General features: G+C 28.4%; 1 protein-coding gene across 1 annotated transcript in view; it reads right to left on the bottom strand.

The window, feature by feature from the left end:
- Positions 1-13,886, bottom strand: part of LOC132921356 (noggin-like) — a 37,935-nt gene extending 24,049 nt beyond the window's left edge. Inside the window, exon 1 of the mRNA XM_060984344.1 lies at positions 13,436-13,886. The gene's annotated coding sequence lies outside the window, so the exon portion shown is untranslated. The remainder of the gene's footprint in view (positions 1-13,435) is intronic.
- Between the last annotated feature and the right edge of the window lie 8,008 nt (positions 13,887-21,894).

The following is a 21,894-nucleotide window of genomic DNA, read 5'->3' on the forward strand; positions in this document are numbered from 1 at the left end:
CTTATACAAAAATTAATTACTCGGTAGAAAACTGATTTCCATATTATATCGAAATATACGGGAAAAAAAATCTGCTAAGAAATGTAAAGTTAAAAATGTATATTAGCAAAAAAATATGATTTAAAAAAAATGTTGTTTTTAAATATCATGACAACTTCTAATCACGTGAAAGAAACTATTTCCAAAAACGTCAATATTTTTCGAGATAACGAGTGTTTACTGTAAAAAGAATCACCCAGTATCATGTATTATATAAATAATATTTTGTGTTCGACTGTTGTAGTTTTAGTCACCTGCGGTTTCCGTGATATCGTGGCTGTGGCATGCGACTATATTGCACGTATAGGTGTCAACAATCGTCGTGCAATGACAAATAACTTCGCGAAATCAATCGTTCGCGCAGAGATTTCCCGCGTATGTAAATCATTTATACCTAATATTGTCACAATATTATCTGGATAATATGCATATTATATAATGATTATTATTATTTTCAATTTTGTGCAGATTAGTTAACGATTATCGCGTGCGCACACCGTGTTAAAGTTACAATGTTATAATGTGCGAAGTAAATAATAAAAAAAAAAAAAAACTGTCAAACATATTAATAGTATTTTATCCCTCTACATGTATATATTATTATATATTATGTCTAATATAGCCTATAGTTGTAGCAGTTTTCGGTCGTCGTGGTTATTACTAAACATGGATAATATTCCAAATATACTGCTTCGAATACTGCAGTAAGTAATATAATAATTGGAGTAATTTACCTTTTTTTTTTTTGAAAGTATTTATATTATTGGATTATTTTATTATTTAAGATACGTTATAAAATCATTATGTATCATTGTATCATTTTAGCCTATAACTCAGCATGAAAAAAAAAAATCAGGAACCTATTGGCCATTTAACACGTTAAGCGTCAAAAACGTTTAACCTTAATTTATATTATGTAAAATATAAAATAATTACCATGATATTAAATAGCCATAAGCCCATTCATGTCTTCTAAACCGCAAGACATTACATACATGTTGACAATAAACATAAAACTATATGTATACTATTTGAAAATATACGTCCGGGAGTTATAGTGAGACACTGGAAAATTAAAAAACTCAAAAGTAAAAAAAACAATCATTATTAAAGGATGAAACGAAGCTGAGCGTACTTGGAAAATAATGAATCACCTTTATTCAATTACCGAAGATGCGAGGGAGACGATCTTAGAAATAGTGCCACCGACAACGCACTGCGTACATGCCATATAAAACCGTCGCTGAGAGAAAAACAAATGATGATAGTAATGATATCGTCATCCCACCCTTTTTTTTATACTCGAATTTACATTCCAGTCCATATGGGCGTACTGTGCCGACGAATATGGGTTGTTTCGTAGGATGGGCCCCGCCGCAATATGCGCTCCGATATTACGCGTGTTATAGGTATTATTATTATTATTATTATTATTATTAACATTGTACGGGAGAGACGGTGGAAATCAACAACGCGCCACGTGTATATATCAATATATTATAATATTATTATGTACGTAAATAGTATTTAGAAGGTAATAATATTTAGTAAATAATATTTTCTCGTTTATAAGACGTATCGTAAGCCTACGGACTTTGTATACTATCGTGTTATATATTTTTACCAAGTAGGTTTTTTCCTTTCGCTGTCCCAGCGATAAACGTCCGGTCAGTACATTGCAAACACGATACATATTATAATATATGTGTGTATGTGTAAAAAGTGCAGCAAATAGGTACCAGGTACCTCTTTATAATAATAACAGCAGTGTCCTTGCAGCCAGATTGCATTTATATTATTTATATGTATTATAGTCTTTGTTTCCCTGCGAGTCCCCTGCAACGGTTGCAGTATATTTATAGTAAAAATTCATTTGGACTGGAAAAAGATGTTTCAGACATTAAGTCTTTTCAACAATATACATTATACGTGCTACTACATATTGTCTACATAAAATAATAACGATTTTAAAATCGTAAAAATATTGGTAAAGTATATGAATTAAAAATTTTCTTAAGTACTTTGAAAACCATTTTTCTTACCCCAATATTTATAATTAATGAACTATAATGATAACTCTTCGCGTAACTGTATGCATTAATAAGCATAATAGAGCATATCCATCATATGAAGACTTTATTTAAACAATATTATGTTTGCTTATATATAATTATAATATAGATGTCAACAAAAAATTTAAATGGTGGTCTATAAGTATAAATTTGAGTTATAGCGTCACTCGTTATGACATAAAATAATTTTTTTTTAATTTAAAACATTTAATAAGACCTGAGAGTAACGAACACGCAAAGTATCATTTAAATTCGAAATATTTAAGGGCATATACAATTATATTATGTTCAAATAAGTAGATACTTGGTGGAAAAATTCAAATATATTAAAATATACTAGTCCTTTTATGTACTATGCATAGATATTAGATACATATTATAAACAAGTAGTTATATGATAACAATTATTATGAAGAGAATTTCACTGGCGTAGTTACCGTTTTAAATGTTTTGATTAGGTACGTAGCGTGATTAAGTGCACGCTATATTGTGTCAAGTGCGATGAAAAAAACAAAAAGTTTATTTTTTCTTCCTTATCCTGTTTTTCAATAACAAATCAAACTATTCTTAATATTATATTTTTTTAAGCGGACTTTGTTAGTCGATATACCATATTATTTACATAAAATATCAACGAATATACTTGAAAAATGCATAATGACTATTACAAATTATACATGCGTGTGTTTAACCGCCGTCGCGTAAATGTTGTATGCAACGGCCGGAATCCTTCGTCGTCGCACAAAATGGGGAAGATCGGTGACAAATCGCTGATAAAAAGTGCGTCGTCTAACATTATTTTACAACATTAAATTATCTCGCAGACGACCGGTCTTACATTTTTACACATTATGCGTATAATATGCAGCGTATGTAACATATTATTCAATACTATTTTATTTTTATACGAAAAACTATATGAGCGTACGTCTAAGACACCGCGGCGGCGGCGTGTACAGAAAGAAAACGAGATGATATAGCTGATCGGTGAAAAAAAAATATAAGAGGGTACCAGTATGGTGTATAAACGCTTTGCTGTGAAAGAAGACCCGGCCGCGAGAGAATACCGATTATATCTGTCTGAGGAATGCGTGGTGGATTTGAATAACACACGTAATAGTTATAATACTCAACAATAATAATAATAATAATAATAATACACAAACAATCTGTATAAATACTAAAATACGTATATTATAACCGACGTTGATTGGTTTCTCGTTACGGTTTTGGGTAATAGGCATATACATAAATATAAATGTACACGACTGTGTTGAAATTAATATCGTTGGCGATATATTATTTTTATATAGAATAAATCAGCTATGTAAAGTTTTTCAATATTATAAATCTTATGAACAAAACCGTATAATATAATATCATGATATAGTATACCTATGGCAGGCACCTGCTCTAATAATATATTATCATTATATTGTGTAATCGATCAAGTATGTAAAATGGTAAGTACATGAAAATTTGAGTATTTTTTGGAGATGATCTCGATTTGGGTCTCAAATTTCAGAAATGATATAATTTGGATAACGATATAGGCATAACTATAATAGTCTTTTAAGTTAGGATGGGCTAGATTCCTAAAAATGTTTTATAGCAATTTTTTTTAATTAGATTACCTATTATTTATTGTTTTTATTTATGTTTATAATTACAACTGACTTGAATGATTATTTGTTTATATGAAACATTATATTTTTATATTTTAGGCAAAAATAAGTTACTAATATCTAAACTTACTTAATACTAATATCTGTATAAGCACATACATTTATCCGAAAATTCCTGGGGGGGGCTGAAGCCCACTTAAGCCCATCTAGTTACTCCTATGGGTACCGAGGTATTTTACTCATCGCTTCACTCAGAATCTAAGTAAAAAGACGCATATTAATATATTAAGATCATATTACTATAGCTATATCGCAAATATCTTATATTACAAATTTTATATATTATTATAGTAATATCGTTCGCATCAAAGTTCACATCATATTACTCACGTGGTTAAAGATAATTTCGTTCACCGAAATTACCAACACCTTAGGACTTATTTATTCGAAAAATCAGTTAAGGCTAAGGCCGGACTATTAATGTTACACCACATCAAGATTGACTAAGACAACTTGCTGGAAAGTCTCACAATAATTTGATTTTTTGTTACTATGGCATATACATGCAATTATTAGTGTTTGCATCATTAATAAAATATAACAAAAATTTGTTTTTGTTCATAATTATACATTTTAAAAATATTTTATTTTATTTTATTTGCATGACTGTGTGACCGAACCCCAAAGTAAAATATAAACTAAGTAAATAATAAATTAAATTAGTATTACGAAAAGCAATTGTGACTACGGATCAAATTCGAATATTATCAAATTACTATGTGGACCCAACTCATATATAATTTAGGCGATCAAATATCTAGGGACCCAACTCGGATTTTCTGTTTTAATGTTGTTATTGTATACCTAAAAAGCAATAGGCTGACGATGATGCCTCAATACCTCCTATTTACCTGAAACAGAATCACTGGCAGACGTGTAATATAATAATATTTAACCTATAAGAAAATCGCAGTTCAGAGGTGTATTTACTAAAGCATAACCAGCGAGCGGAAAGTGAAGTTTACATTCTTTTTAATTTGGGTTTTGATATGGAAAGCTCTCGACAATCCATATTATAATCAGCTTCTTGAATTATTTTTAAAATGGTCTAATTAATTCCTAGTTGTATCTAATACCAATGTTATATATATTAGTGCCTATAACGTAGATAAGAATTATCAAACACAAAAAAAAAATTGTCTTGAAAAACTTAAAGGACATTTTTATGGTTATATTTACAGATTTAAGCGTCTGATCTTTAAATCAAACCAAACTCGACCCAATAGAAAATAATAAATAGTGTACTGCATTTTTGTTTCTTACTGCTCACAGTTTTAATGCTATAAAATTATATTATTTCACTCGCGAAACATTTACAAAATCGATTATCCTCATCAGTCGCGGTAATATATACTCGGGTAAGATGATTTAATTCACGACAGTCGATGTTACAACCTAACTTGAATGAATTAAAGTACCATTTTATTATTATGTTTTCCGTTCAAAACTTACAAGTATAGTAACTATTTTATTAATGACTAAATGAAAAAAAAATAAGATTAGAAATGTATTAACTCAAGGATAAATATAATAAACATATTGCATTATATTTGTATATGTATATTTAGGTAGATACGACTCACATGACTCACTCGCAAAATGTATACATGCAAATATGTTATTACATTATAATATTATATATGAATAAAATTGTGTTTTCCTTATTTTGCTCTCTCAATGTACGGTTTTTTTCATAATACATTGATAATTCATTATAATATTTACATTTTATTTTATTCTTCAATAAGTAATAATAATATATTGTCATTAAAATTATATTCACAACATAAATTATACTGAGTGTAGTCATATTATTATAACTTATACGATTTATTGGCTTTGGTATATTTTGACCTTAATTGAACTGAACCGTTCGTGCATCGCAATGGTGTATTGCAGCTGTATTATTGAAAATCTGCAATAATGTAATACTAATTTTTTGTATAATAAAAAAATGAATACGCTACATAGTCTAGCTAGTACAACAAAATATAATATTAGAAATTGCACATTTTTAATTGTCTATTTTAGGTATTATAAAATTGTTCCTAACATTGTACATGTAACCTTTCCGTATACCTACAGTATGTAAAAAATTAATTGCAAGACTATAACAATAGGGAAAAAATTATTTTCCTATAAATAATGTGTAATAACGTTGAGATAACAAAATTTAGGCAGTTTTTTCTGATTTAAACATATCAAGAAGAATACAAACTGTCATTAATGTCAAAATATATACCAATTATTTGTAAATTATACTGATGGAATAATAATAAGGTTTTTAAAAATTGATATAAATTCATAAAAATATTTATTTGAAATCGATTAGGCCGCATTTTATTAATTTTTTTTATTTAAATTTCATATAATTTAAATATTTAAACCAAGTTATTATTATAAGAACTGGGGAACAGATTATAAAAAAGTGAAATGAAAAATTAAAATTTGTTTTCAAAATTATATTATAATCACATTATACAGATTGGTGTTGGTCGGAATGATTAACAAAAACATTTGTACATTTTGGTTGAAATAACTAACTTTTTGCAACACCCTTTATGGAAAAATGTAAATAATTTTTAGATAAAATTTATTATTAAAATATTGTTCTTATTATTATAATAATTATACAATTCTATCGGTTCGATTTTCTGCCCTTTCGTTTGTTTATTTTTGTAATTTCGAAATCGCGTATATATAATATGTAGTCAAAAATTAATATTTTAAATCAAAACAAATCGACAGCGAATTTAAAAGCGTGTGCCAAAATAAATCACGTTTTTCAGTGTGGTTTCACTAGTGTGGTTAAAAATATCGAATAATCTTGCGAATTCCATTCTTATATTATTATTATTATTATTATTATTATTATTGAAGTCTCCGTGAGTGGCGCCGACATCATAGACGTTTGGCCTATTGCCCGGATATACGACGAGTACCCCATATCGCTTAACATATTATTATTTTATACGTCATATAATATAGAATAACATATATTTGGCTGTTTGCAGCTATTTAATACTAAACGCGTAATGTATATATTACAATATTATATTACCATCATGTGTCGGCCGTCAATTTTACAAGAAACGTTAGAAATCGCGAATCCTGCGCCCGCGTTACATATTATGTAGGTACCATAATTATATTACAATATCGTTGTACCTACTGTAACCGCGGTACAGATTTCGTAAACGGTCGTAAATCATATTTATGATATTGCAGTTATTATCATAAAAAATCTGTGTACACGCGCTCACGTGTACCTACCACACATCGTCGCCACCGCGGCAAACGAGCAAAATGGACTCTAATAATTTAATCATTTTATTTTATTTATAATATTATATATATATTATAATACAATAACGATATGTTTTTTTTGCGCATACTAACACTTCCGTCAAAATCGGTTTTATTAATTAATTTTTTTTCACACACATTATACTACACGCGACGCCCTACAGTCAATATAAAACACGATTCGTATAATATCGCATTATTAATGACATAACTCGCATAATAATAATATTATATTATTATACTATACAATGCAATTGCGCGCGCTCATCAATTCAGCAGCTGTCGCGTTTGCCGCACACATAATATATAATATTATTACACTGGCGTTTCGATTATTATTATTATTATTTTTATTCAAATGTGTATTTTCTATCGTTGCGACCATTTAATTTTTTTTTCTCTACCGATATCGTTTCGTCGTCGACATCGACGTGCGTAATAATAGTTATAATAATAATAATAATAACAACGTAAACGTCACAGCAGCAGTCGTCGTCGTCGTCGTCTTCGGGCGCAGTAGGTATATATACCGTTATCGCGGTACCTACCTATACCTGTATAATATGGGTGAACGTACTGTCGCGTATGTCTGAGCGATTATCATGTGTGCCGTGTGTGTGTGTGTGTGTGCAAAAAGAGAGTGTCGTGTGTTTTCGTCTCACCTCTGTCGGGAGCGGATCGCGCGCGCGAAAAAAAAAAAAAAAATATTAAATAAAAAATCACGCCACGAACGCGCGTGTGTTGTATATACACACAGACGATTTGTTCAAAACGCCTTTCCGAGACACGAATTTATGAGATTTTTCCGTTTCATTATTAATATTATTAATTTTAGGAACGGTATGCCGCTGTGGCGGCGACAGCGACGGCTAACGTAGGTAATGCGGGCGCCCACGCGTCCTCGTGTGTGTGTATATATATATATATATATATAAATGTATAAATATGTCTATATATAATAATATTATGTGTGTGCGTTCACCGGGCATGAATGGAAACGACCCCGAGGCTCCGTGGGAAGTCATGAATGGAACACGCAGAGAAAGAATCCTTAAAAATATGTGATATTTTTTATTATTATTATTTTTTTTCTTAATCCTTTTCTAACCCTATCTCGCGACGCGTCGCGTTTAATTCGAATTTTATTGCCGCTGGAAAAACTTGTCTAGTCGACGCGTCGCAGTCGTTGTATAATAATGACCTCATTATATTATTATTATTATAATTATGTATTAAAATACCCATATACATAACATATAAATACTTTACCCGCGGTGTTTTATGACGGCCGAGGAGGAAATCGACGTTTTTCAGTTCGCGTTTTTCGTCTGTGCCAAACTACCGATCTCTGACAGTGGTTTGAACAGACGACGACTACGCATAATCATAAATTAATATACCTATACAGTCTATATTACATTTTAATTTTGAACAGTAAAAGTTTTTACATTTTTAAACGGTAGTTTACGGGTTTCGAGTGTTATATTCGAATCACTTTCACACCTGTAAATTTAATATATTATGATAATATAAAATACGGTTTTTATTTACGTTTAATATACATCAGAATACATGTTTGAACATAGTTGAATAATGGATTATATAAATATAACATGACACCACTGACCAGCATCTTATAATTAATCGGTTCATCTATACTATAATATTGATACTTCATACTGCCGCATGCAATTATTACGCGAAGAACGTGAAAATATTTATTAATTATATTTTAATACGAATCAGCAATGTGTTCGTCTATCATCACCATCATTGAAAACGAATACACATTTTCGTAGCGATAAATCGTTTTCCCGATTCTAATGCAACCTTATTGCATTCAGCACGTACTTTGAAGTAATTGTCGGTCTAATTTATACGACTGTGCAATTTTATGATTATAGACAACAATTTTTGTTCTCTTTTGTACTTATAAACTACATACATATAAATATATAATATGATACAATATATTGTGTATTTGTGTTTATGTTTGAAAAACCATTATAAATGTGAAGTAAAATAACAAAGTTATGATTATTATTTTACCTACGCAAATAAAATATATTGCTGACTATACCATAAAATAATATAATAGTTGTTCCAGTGAATTATATAATATTATGCAAAGCGTAATTGTAAATTTTTTGTAAATTACAGCGAGAAAATGAACAATTCAATTAGTCTTCCTATATTTACACAATGGGGGATAAAAAAAAAGGTATGAATAAGGTTAATAATCATTATACGTATCCACGTAGGTATGTAATATTAAGTTTTTTTTAAGCATTTTATACAGTCAAAAAGTAATTATCGGGAACGTCAGCGTTATTTTCAAAAACAAAAAGTGCATTCTAAAAAAAGTTTTCCTGCGTAATATTATTTTGTCATTAGGACCTCCGGCACACCGGATATTATTGTTAATATAGCTGTTAAAAATCTGACGGTTTGTCAATTAGGATTCACACGTCAATATCAATCAGGCCGCCGGATGGGGTGCACGCATATGGTTATTAAGTGGTGCCAGAAACAATTGGCCAATCTCTATTATTAACCCGCCTGCTGGCCGAGTGACGAGTTTTGAAAAAAAAAAAAATAATAATAAACCAAAAATTGGAACAATGTCAGGGTATATTTCTAGAAATTCGTTGTAGAAAATGAAAATTCGTTTTTTGATATGTACATATAAATAATTGAATGCAAATCGATCATTCCTCGAGGCCAGTGAAGTTTTATTATTATTATCATTATTATCATCATAATCATCATCATCATCATCATCATCATAATCATCATCCGATTTGCTCCACGATGGGCGTCGGGACGAGGCACAATATAATAATAATTTTTAAATTACGTCTGCCGTGGGTGATTTATGAGTTACGGCGCGCTCATTTGAAATTGGCTTATACTCTCGTCTGTAAAACGGTATGGGTAAATTAGAAAATATTGTATACAGGGTGATTCTCTATAGCAACATGTTTATCGTTTCGTTATGTTTTATTATATTACATAATTGTATTTTACTGTTAAACTCGTTTTGAGATTTATAATAATTCTTTTCTATGTACATTTTATGAACCTATCTATCATATTCCATTGGCAGTACAATAAATATTGTATTATTGTAATAAACATAATATTATAGAAATGTAATTAATTTTAAAATAACTGAATTCATTTTATGTTTAAAAACTTATGTACTTGGAAATTCTTGACACTAATTATAATGCAAATGTTGTATTTATTACAATAATATATACTATTTAATGTATATAGTATATACAATTATATAAGTTAGATACCATAGTGTAGATTCTAGAAATATATTTAAATTAAATAAATGATTTAACATATGTAAGAATATATAGCTTTATAAAACTAGTAATTATATTTTTTTTTCATTTAATAATAGAAATATATAATAAAACGGGTAATTGAAGATGAAATAAAATAAAATTAGTTTCGTCAGCTGTTTAAATTATAATTACATAAACGTTTCACGAAATACATATACAACATTGATATTTGTTTTTACGATCATGACTATAGTTGGTATCTAGTCCAATAATATAATGATATCAATTGCATATGATTATTAATTTCCTTTTTAGTTATTAATATTATTTAATACATTAATATAATTTTAATTTTAAAATATAGTTTAGTTTAATTATGTAAATTATTCATAAGTGTAAAGCTTGTACGAAGTCTTATAAATTGTATACATAGAAATAAAAATGATTTTTAAAATTATAATAATAATTTACTATCACTACTATAGTAATAGTTTTGTAGATATACGTTTGTAAGTTTAATGAATACATGACATTAATCTATTTAAAAGGGATATTTATGTCTGGAATTATATTTTATATATGGATTTATTATACTCTCAAAATATATTAAACGATCCCCTGCATCATCAACGACGATTTACTCTTATATTATACGCATATAATGTATTATATAGGCGCCTATTATTATTATTGTGACTATTCATGCTCCTGTTATTCCCACGCTAATCACACGGTCCAAGTGAACCTGCAGCACATACATCCCTTGGGTGACGCAAATACTACATCACTATAATAATAACAATAATAATAAAAAAAAAAAATCTATTATAAGAAAGAATGATAACTTCTGTTGACAGTTTACCTGGTCACCCCTTTATAAATATATATATATTTTTTACGCAGCGGTTAACGTGCAGTACAAAGGGCATCACTGCCTCAATTCGTCCAAGCTGTATTTTTTTTTGTGTAAAAGACATATATTATTATACAGCTAAGGCGAAATAAAAAATTACACTGCACAGACGCACGCACGTACCTATATACATATATTACATGCACACACACACACACACACATCACATAGGTATATATAATATTATAACAATAAAAGGAGCATTAAAACGTGACCGTACCGCCAAGGCGTCGGATTACTCGAAATTACCTGGTTGCGGACCGACAAATTGGTCCCCATTAAACTCGGTCACGTAATAGTGCATACTTGGAATTTTATACCTATGTACCTATAACGTCTGCAAAGTTATCGTTGGAGTGTTGTACAGGTATAACGGTGGAAGTGATATAATTTATTATTATTTGTTCATTGTTGTGTTTATATTATTATATTTGATCGCGACGAACGATAGGTACGTCGAAGGCGACGGGCGTCATCCGAACTTGCGGGGTAACGAAACTTTCGAATACTTCGAGTTCCACGTTACGTTATGTTATTAATTATAATATAAATCATTATTTGCGACGTCAAACATTTATAATAACATAATAATGTGGCATTTAGTGTTTACGCACGTTAAACGCGAGTTATTCGTGTAAAAATATCGCCTTTTTTTTGTTGTTATCGGCGGCGCGCTGCAATTACTCCGCAGTGTCCCGGCTGCTATAATATTATAATAATCTGCAGTAACGCTGCTTTGTAAACAATTTGCAATATATGTGCACGCGTGTGTTTGAATCGACGACGCGTCGAAAACCATATATGTACGGAATGCGTGTACTCTGCACCGATACGTGCCATTGTTGTAGTTTGTTTGTCGTTAAAATTGTCTTTGACTCGAGGCAACAATATCAATATATATATATGTGTGTGTGTGTTACTGTATTACTGTATTGAGCACTTCGCGTATAGACACATATAATATTATATATATTATATATAGACGAAATGTGATTTTCAACGAATCCACCCAACGACCAAGTTAACTGACCTGATAATACGTCTACATGATATTTTATGAACGGTATACTCGATTACACGTTATCAATGGGAGTTGGCGGTGGCTGTAGTAGCCAAAAGGAAAACTGCAGTTTAATATAATAAACACATTATACAAAGATTATTATTGCAGTCTCACAACACGGAACCGTTAAAACTATAACTCTACTTATTTTATAAACTATTTATTTTTTATGAATAGTCATATTTCATTCGTTTTAATACTACTCATTGTTGAAATCCATATATAAATATATATATATATACTATATACTATTATTACTATTTATATATATGTATATAATATAATATGCTGTATCACATACAGTTTAAACATTTCAGATAAATAAAATAAAGCATTTTTTCCTTTATAATATACGACCACGTGGGTCTTAAATATTGTATCAGTAAACTACATATACCTGTTCGATTTAAAATGCACATATATTTAAAATTAATTTTTAAAATCATGCGTTTAACTTAGTTAGTACACAACGCGCGTCCATTTAAAACGAATCCAATATTACACGAGTTTGTTTATGCTATACTATATCGCAGTAAAAAATATTGATTTAAAAATATGTATCTATTTACCTTAACTAATACTTGGGTGTACGAGCGTAGGTGAGAATACGTTTTGTTTACAGTTATCAAACAGATCTAACGTGAGTACTTATATTATATGTTCAAGGTAAACGGTCACTGAACAAATTATTTTGTATATACCGTTGGCGTCTAAACATATTTTTAATTTATTATACTGAACACATAATATAATACAGCTGCTGAACTTTGTAAAATTGTAACACCCTTCCTTGACATTTTGATCATATTATATTAAATAAAACAGGTACATAATATAATACATTTTACATCGAGGTAATTTTATTAATAAAACTAAAATCTTGACCTCATATAATTAAATTGGATTAATTATGTTGTCCAAATATATCGACACTGATTAAATAAATCGTATCGACTATCGATCATATTTTAACTTTTATTTATATAATATGTCGTATAATTGAACAAAATAATATGTTCATCAAAAGGAATTAAAAAAAAAAACAATATAAATCGTACCTTTATCGTCGATCGTTGTGACAAATTTGCACAGGGAACATGGTCCGTTGATCCAAAATATACGAAAGTTGAGATTTGGAAAACACACTAGGTCGGCGTGCAGGAAATCGTTCGTATATCCCGTCCGTTTTTTTTTCAAAAAGAACTCGACAACGAGTATTAATGATAATAATAAAAACGATGAAAAAAAAAAAATCGAAACACAGACCGAAATTCCCGTGGACTGCTGCAATTGTTCGGAAACGGATTGACGACGGCGGTAGAGAAGTGGCGGAGAGAGAGAAAAAAAACAAATTCGCCAACAATATTTTAATTTATTTTGCCCGTGACGTATAAAAAAAAAAATAAATAAAAAATAAAAGCTCGTAATCCGACTCGTACGAAATACGTTTCCGACCGACCGTGTGGCGTGCGCGTACGTCGTCTGTAAACAGTGTGCGCGCCCGGGGCCGGTGTGCCGTAGTACTCTGGCGCCAGGCGCTCGGCCGGCGGCTCGTCCGCGGTCGGCACAGGTCGGCCGGCCCGTGTCCGCCCCCGCGCCGATTCGGCTCCGCCCCCTCCAGCGCGGGGCCCCCATCGTGGAACATTTTTTTTTCCTGGCAGGCGCCTCCGCCGACATTAATGACAAATATAATAATATAACACCTACCCGTGTCAGTGTGTGTGTGTGTGTGTGTGCAGACGATGCCCGAGACGAGAGAGAGATGGTTGTGAGAGTCGGCCAAGCGAGAAAAAGAAGAAGAAAAAAACACACGACCGACACGTTATTATAATCATTATTATTATTATTATTATTATTCAAAACGTTTAACGAGCGTTAAATCGTTGGTTGAAGCCACCAAAGCGAAAACCCGACAACACGAACGAGTATGTGTATGGGCATATATCGTATATATTATATAATATTGTTATATTATTACAACGTGCAAAGAAAATATGATGGGCATAATCTACAGCTCGAGAGATGCGTTTTTGTTAATGAAGCGAAATAAAATCCGATTAAAATAAAATAGGTATAATATATATATATAATATTAATAAGACAATACAAATAATATACAACACTATAATATAGTATGTAACACAATAAATAATAATAGATAAATACGATATTTACTGTTATATAATATTATGTTAAGTATTACCTATTACATCTTCTAATATTATAAATGAGGTTAGAATTACGATCTATCGGTCAATTTCCCAATAATAAATCAAACTTGCAGTTTTATAATATCTATATCAATATTCTTCGCCTTCTGTGTACACTTGTGAAAAGCTTATTTCCGCTTTATTTTGATCGTTATTCGCAATAAACTGCAGTCATACTTCATACTATTACTGTTAATTTGTTTGATATATAAAACAAATTTACCGGTAACCGTTCTCGTTTTTTTTTCTTTTTGGTAACACATAAAAGATCTTTGAAATTTTTATAATTTTTCCTTCAACCATTCGAACCCACCTCTGATCATATTGTATCTATATTTTTGTTTATTTACATAATCGCTTTGGCTTGCTGTTTAATATAGGCTTTAGTCTCCGTTTTCACTACAATATATTAGTTGTATTGTAAATTTAATTTAATATTTTACTTTTCAATTTGTTTTACTCAAGTTAATTAAACCATTTTTAAACTTTGAAGATTAAAAATCGACATATATTGCATAATTTCCGTTTTGATTAGAACATATTATTATAATATATAATTTAATTAATTTTTTTAAACAAATATACCTACGGGTATTCTCGCACCTCTTACCATTTTGTTCATAGTATATTAAATATTTTATTTTTGTGTGCATTTATATATTATTTATACGAATTTATTATAACATACTATTATTGTCAAATTTCAGTTTGATTTTTAAAATGTATATTTTGATTGTGAATGCTCCTGTTCTTGTTCTTGTTCTTATTTTTTTTTTTTTTGCTAACAGCTATCCCTTTCAAGTGAATCATCCCTCAATGTATTAATTAGTGTTAATTAATGTATTAATTCATTATACTTAAAAATCAAAGTTATAACTATAGTTTCTGCCTTTCTAGCTCCTATAACAATTTATGTAGAATCGCAAAATAATAAATAACATTTTTTAAATTTTTTAAGCGCATTTAATGCGAATAATGTTCTTTGGCATAGTAATGATAAAGTGATAAAAGATTATTTAATTTAATTATTTATACAAAAATTTTTCAAAAAATACGTACAAAAATATGAATGGTTCCTATATAATAAGTCATGTATGGTATATATAAATCAATTTTTATATATACGAAATTAGGTAATAAAAAATGAGTTAAATTAAACAATTCAATTTACACATGGGTGTTAAGTCATTTAAATAACGTAAAATAATAGATATTTTATATCATAACTTATACCTTTTAAGTATTGTATAATTTAAGTTACTCTAAACTCATTAATCCTTACAAATAACCATGACATAAAATCCTCTATTTATGAAAAATTGTCATACATATTTAAAACCATACTGAAAATATTTACGCTATTGCAGTCAAAAGCTTTTGACGATATTGCGAAAATAGAAACGTCAAGATTGAACGCGAATGTGTAGTGAGTTTCCAGATAATATTCAATAATAAAAATAATATTTTACAGTTGATAATTTGCGATTATGGTATTATATTTATATTGTATATTTACACGATGTACCGAAGGATTAAAACTATATGTTAAATATAACACATCAAAAGACTCTATGATTAACCTCATTCTAAAATATGTGTGATAATAAAATCTAGTGTTATATTACTATTGCATTCAGATTTGTTTTACAATCTAAATGCGGTTCACTCTAAATAGTAAAAAATGTAATCTTGAAAATGAACATTAATCTATATCTGCTCATACGACTCTAAACAGAGTACAGACTACAGACTGATATATTATGTTTTGACCTAGTACATTGTAGGTATATCGTATATCTTTATTATAATATGTATAACCTGATAGCGGTAAACAACGTACACTACACGTGAATGTTAATTCGACTTTTTTGTGATAATACACGTTAGAAGGACAAAATGTTGTGTGTAGGTACGTCGACTAAACTTTGAAACAAGTGCTCAGTTTTTGACGAAATATCTTATAATAATAATAATATATCATTGTAATATTATTATGTTATAGTATTTTAATACCCACGCCCGCCCGCGTAGGAAAGCATGTCAAGTAAAAGCCCAACAACACAATTCACATAATGAAGTCTGGTTATTGACCACGTAATCTGCAATAAAATCATATTTATTTTTTACTCTTTATCCTGCTTGGATAATGTCCAAGTATGAAAAATGTGCACATACACATAGATATATTATTCCCAATACACTATGTGCCTCGGATAAAGAGAAAAATAATGTCTGGGCTTTAATATTATAATATTAAATGTCTTTCTTTAAAAAATAAATAGTATCTAAATTTTTTTATAACAATATATAAAATATCCTAGTTTTTCTTTCAATAATTAATTTTTAAAAACTAGGGGTTTTCAAACATTTTAATTACCTATATAAAATACTAAACCACTTTGATTTACTTATACACAATCTTCTGTGTAGTCCAGTGACAATACTATTTTCATTTTGTAATACTGGAACTACTTTTTTTTTACTGTTAATTTAATTAAGGAACAGTTCAATCAATGATTTATTCAAAAATGTTAATGCGCCTAAATCGACATTTTAAAATTCAAGTAGTTACTGAGTTATTAAACTATTTTTAATTTTGTGTATTATGAGGATAGTAATATTATTATAATATTATATAATATTATTATTACGTGAAGTGTACAATTTAAATAATTAAATATTTAGATTAGATTATACTTATCATACTAAGACAATTTTAACAAACTATTAATTTCTAATACATTATTAAAAAACATATAACTATATTTTTATAAAATTTAAGGAGTATCCGGTTATTTTTTTAAATAAAAATCGCCTTTTTTGTGCTAATTATTAAGCAGTTAATTTTTTTTTTCAATATTGATGTATCTAATTTAAAATTTGTAGGAGTAATTTTAAGATTTGATAATATAATGATTCTTTAAATTTTATAAAATATCTAAGTAATTAAAAATATGATCTTTGAATATATAAGTAAAATTTACTTTAAAATTCCATAAGTTAAAATGTATTATTAAATAAAAAAAACAGAGAAAGTAGGTGTCGAGTTTACCTCGTCATTGAGGTGTAAGTCAGTGTAATATATATGTTAATTTTAAATTAAAATAATTAAATGATAAATTATTGAATACAAAAACAATTTTGAGCGAAGACAGTCTGTCACACTGAAAAAAATATTACTTTATCATTAAAAAAAAAAAAAAAAATGGTTAAATAGATGATAAAAAGTAAACACAAATAGAACTGCAGCTTTTACCAAACTTGTTGATTAGCATAACTTAATAATTTGTTACTCTATCAAATGTATTACTGTTAATAATTGTTTTGTTATAATATTTTTTAAGTGTATTAAGTGAATTATAATATTAAAATAATTCATAAATATTCTAAAGTTATGTTTGGTATCATTTACAAGAACTGGTTAGTTTGTAAAAAATATTTGTATGGCGTTCACACAAAAAAAAATATGTTTGCTGCTACCTTATATTTTGTAATATATTTTTTTATTGCTATTTGTTTTCTAATTTATTTTAGTAAGACGGTATGCTGAATTATTTTTTACCGAAAACATCGCATTTAAAATATCAATATGAGTATAAAATATAATAATATAACATGTTAAAAGTTGCAAGTGGCAAGTACCCATGAATAATATTTTTAAATTACCACAAAATATCTAAAATCGTTTATCTTCATTTTAAATATCCATAATTGAATTAAATCTTCCATAAAAAAACCGTGTTTATTTTTAAATTTTTTTTGTCAATGTATAAAATACTTATGGGTTACCTTGCATTAAATTTTCAATCCAAAAAGAATTTATTATTTTATAAAACTACAGAATTATTTTTAAACTATCGTAATTTTAACAAATGTTTTACTTTGAACATTTATAAAGAAAAGCCAATGCAACTTTTATATTGTTAAATGGCTGTAACAGCATCATATAATGAATCGATAAAAAAAAAACGTAAAAAAGAGGAGAATTTCAAATGTCTATAAATAGCTATCAAAATATTTTGAAAATATTATTTTGTATAGAAAATGATGTAATACATATTTCAAGTATCTACGATTTTTCGGTTTTGAATTAGGTACCTGGTACACCAACTAAAATAAAATATAATATTTTGTCAAATACAGGTTTTGCGTAAAATATATATATTCATCAAGTCATACATACAATTTAATATATAATTTACATTTTTTACCTATACATTCATCAGTTAACATGACGAAAACAAACGTAATACGCAGTTAGAATTTTATTATTATCCGTTGGATTATCAATAAAATAATTAAACTGTTATGAATTTAATAATAATATAGTATAGGTAGTGCATGCATCATTATTTGATTTTTTTTTCTTGAGGGGGTGGACCAGACAGGCGATTAAAATCATAATAAAAAAAATGAGTTTTGGCTACATGTTAAGTATTCGTGGATTATGAAATGCACTAAAAACAGGTACCTACTTAATACAATAACATAGTTTTAGCGGGTATATATTAAATTAATATATGATGTGATATTATGCATATATGAAGCCCGGTCATTTTATTTGTTGTGATTTACTTATGAAAATGAAGTGAAAACCAACACCTAATATAAAATAATGTTACACAACATAATGTTAAAATCGTTTTTATTTTTTTACAGTGTTTGTTATACATTTTTTTTATTATATAATCAATTTAATGTGTGCAGTACGCATTATTATGTTTCGAAAGTGTCGAAAGTGTTATTAATTCAATCGAAGACCCATCGACATCTCGATAATAAGATTTCTGGATTAGAAGTAAATATCATTTAGATATCTCAGACAATATTGTAATAATTAAGTGTTATGCAAACCCCACATCATTTTAAACAATTGTTTATAAAATAAGAATAATGGTCATAAATATTAAATACCCAGAAATGTCCCATGTTGATACTTTTTGAATTTATTATGCAAGACTTGTCATATTATGCCTTTATCAATAGCTATTCATAATATTATTTATCTTTTAAACTGATTGTAAATAAAAAGAAAACAATTTGTTACAATGTATCTGATTAAAATGTAAACACATATTGTAACATATTACGTAGTCTATAATTAATTGTTTTATGTACTCACTTGCAGCAATGCAAGAAACATAATAATATTATGTAAACACTACGAGTTGGTTTCATTTTTTTTATATATATATATAATATACAATATATTATAATACCATTTTTTAACGATTCAAATTTTATAAAACAACATAATTGGCTAAGTTCTTATGTTGCGGCGTATCTAATAATATATATATATTAATATATTATTATAAGTATTGGAGCGCAGATTAAAGTATATTATCTTACATTTATCAAAACCGAATTTCGCATATTGTTATCTTTAAACATAATACAGATAACTATATAATATTATGTATATACATATTATTATGATAGGTACCAGGTACGTATGCTATAATAAACCTTCACGGATCACATTTTTTTATGTCTGAAAATGAATTTATTTTTCACATTAACGAAAAAAACATTGCTCATAACATGCCTACTATTATACCTACAATGACCATACACCTATAACATACCTATAATGATATTGCACTGAATTGCAATAATAATGTGTTTGACTAGGCGGTAAAATGTGTCCAACTTACTACCAATAAGAAGATTAGAAAAATAAGTTGTTCAATTCAAATATCATAATGCGAGCCGTAGGCGAAGTTGTTTTAATATTTTATCCTCGAGTTTTACGACAAAATAAAACTGTGTCATGTACTATAGTTTTTTTTTTTTTTTTTTTTTTGTTAAATAAAAACTCATAATATTAACTGTCAGCTACAAAAAGATAAAATGAAACGTTATTATTATTATATCGAATACATTGTGGGAAAATTTTAAAGAATATTAGATTTTTTTAAACGCATAAATTGTCTTTTAAAGCTCTTTATATTATGTGGATCTAATTATAATTATTTTGAAGTATGGTTATATTATTTGGAGCCCTTATTCTAATTTAGAATGCAAGTCAATTGAATAAGTTCTAAAACAGTTCCTAAAATGTGTAGTTTTTTTTTTTAACTAAACCTCCAATTGAGAATCATATAACTACATATTTAAATTCGTACACAACTAAATTGGCCTAATCTTGATCACGTGTCCTGAAGCGGTAGGTATTATGTATCATTCCTGTACCACGACCTAACCAAATTAACTCTTCGTATCCCTTAGATTATAATATCTGGTTTAATATCCTCATAATTGTCATTTAAGTCTCACAGATCTCATTAGCTTCTATACATTCTATATCATAATTCTAATTATAAATCTAATAATTTCGCATTAAACCCAACCCTATATATGGGTATGACCATAAACAATAAATATTCCGATTTTTATTTATTTAATCCACTAAATTTGATATAAAACTATTTATAGACATCACTTAAACTTTTGATAATATACTGTATTATTTTATATAATATATAATGTTACCATTATATTATGATATTATTATACTTTTGATTTTTTTTTCATATACTAATCATGCGTTTCTCCTGTATCTATTTTATTCTGTAAACTAACCCGTTAGACTCAATTTAAGTATAATATTATCTGTTATTACAAAATTGGCTTCTACCCGTTTTATTTGAACGAATACGTTATTATATTAACAACAATAATGCGTTTATTATAAAAACGTCGACGTCGATCGAATTTGTTGATATTGAAATCGATACTTGAAAACTCCAAAAATCTCGAGTGTACCGAAATAACCGTAGCACTGCAGCAGCTGCTCGTTGTAAATGTGCACTGCAGGTATATATTATTATGATTCGAGTTAAACGATCCGTATGCCATTCGTTAAAAAAAAAAAAAAATCAAGAGATTCAAACCCACGTTTTCTATAGAGATTAAATTTCACGCCGACGTCCTGAAATTTCGCTATCAGATTCAATATGTTCAGATGTCTACCACAAGTGTTATTCATAATAACTGATAGAAGAATTTTACACAGATGTGAAAAAAAAAAACATAATAGGTATCCGTTGTTTCGATGGTATACGCCATAAATGGGTGACTGCGGTGGCCCACGCGTACCGGCGTTGTTATCCGGCCTGCGTTTCGGTAACATAATATTTTTGAAAACTAGCCTTTTGGTAAGTTTGATTTGTTCATTTTTGACGAGGAGTATTTTACAACTCATTATACCATACATGTGCACACCTATAATGAAGAATATAGCTGAATAATATTTTTTTTTCATATTATAATATAGGGGTAGAGTAATAATGTCTGGCGCCTAT

This window comes from Rhopalosiphum padi, chromosome 2, assembly GCF_020882245.1.
Source record: "Rhopalosiphum padi isolate XX-2018 chromosome 2, ASM2088224v1, whole genome shotgun sequence".
NCBI classification, from domain to species: domain Eukaryota; kingdom Metazoa; phylum Arthropoda; class Insecta; order Hemiptera; family Aphididae; genus Rhopalosiphum; species Rhopalosiphum padi.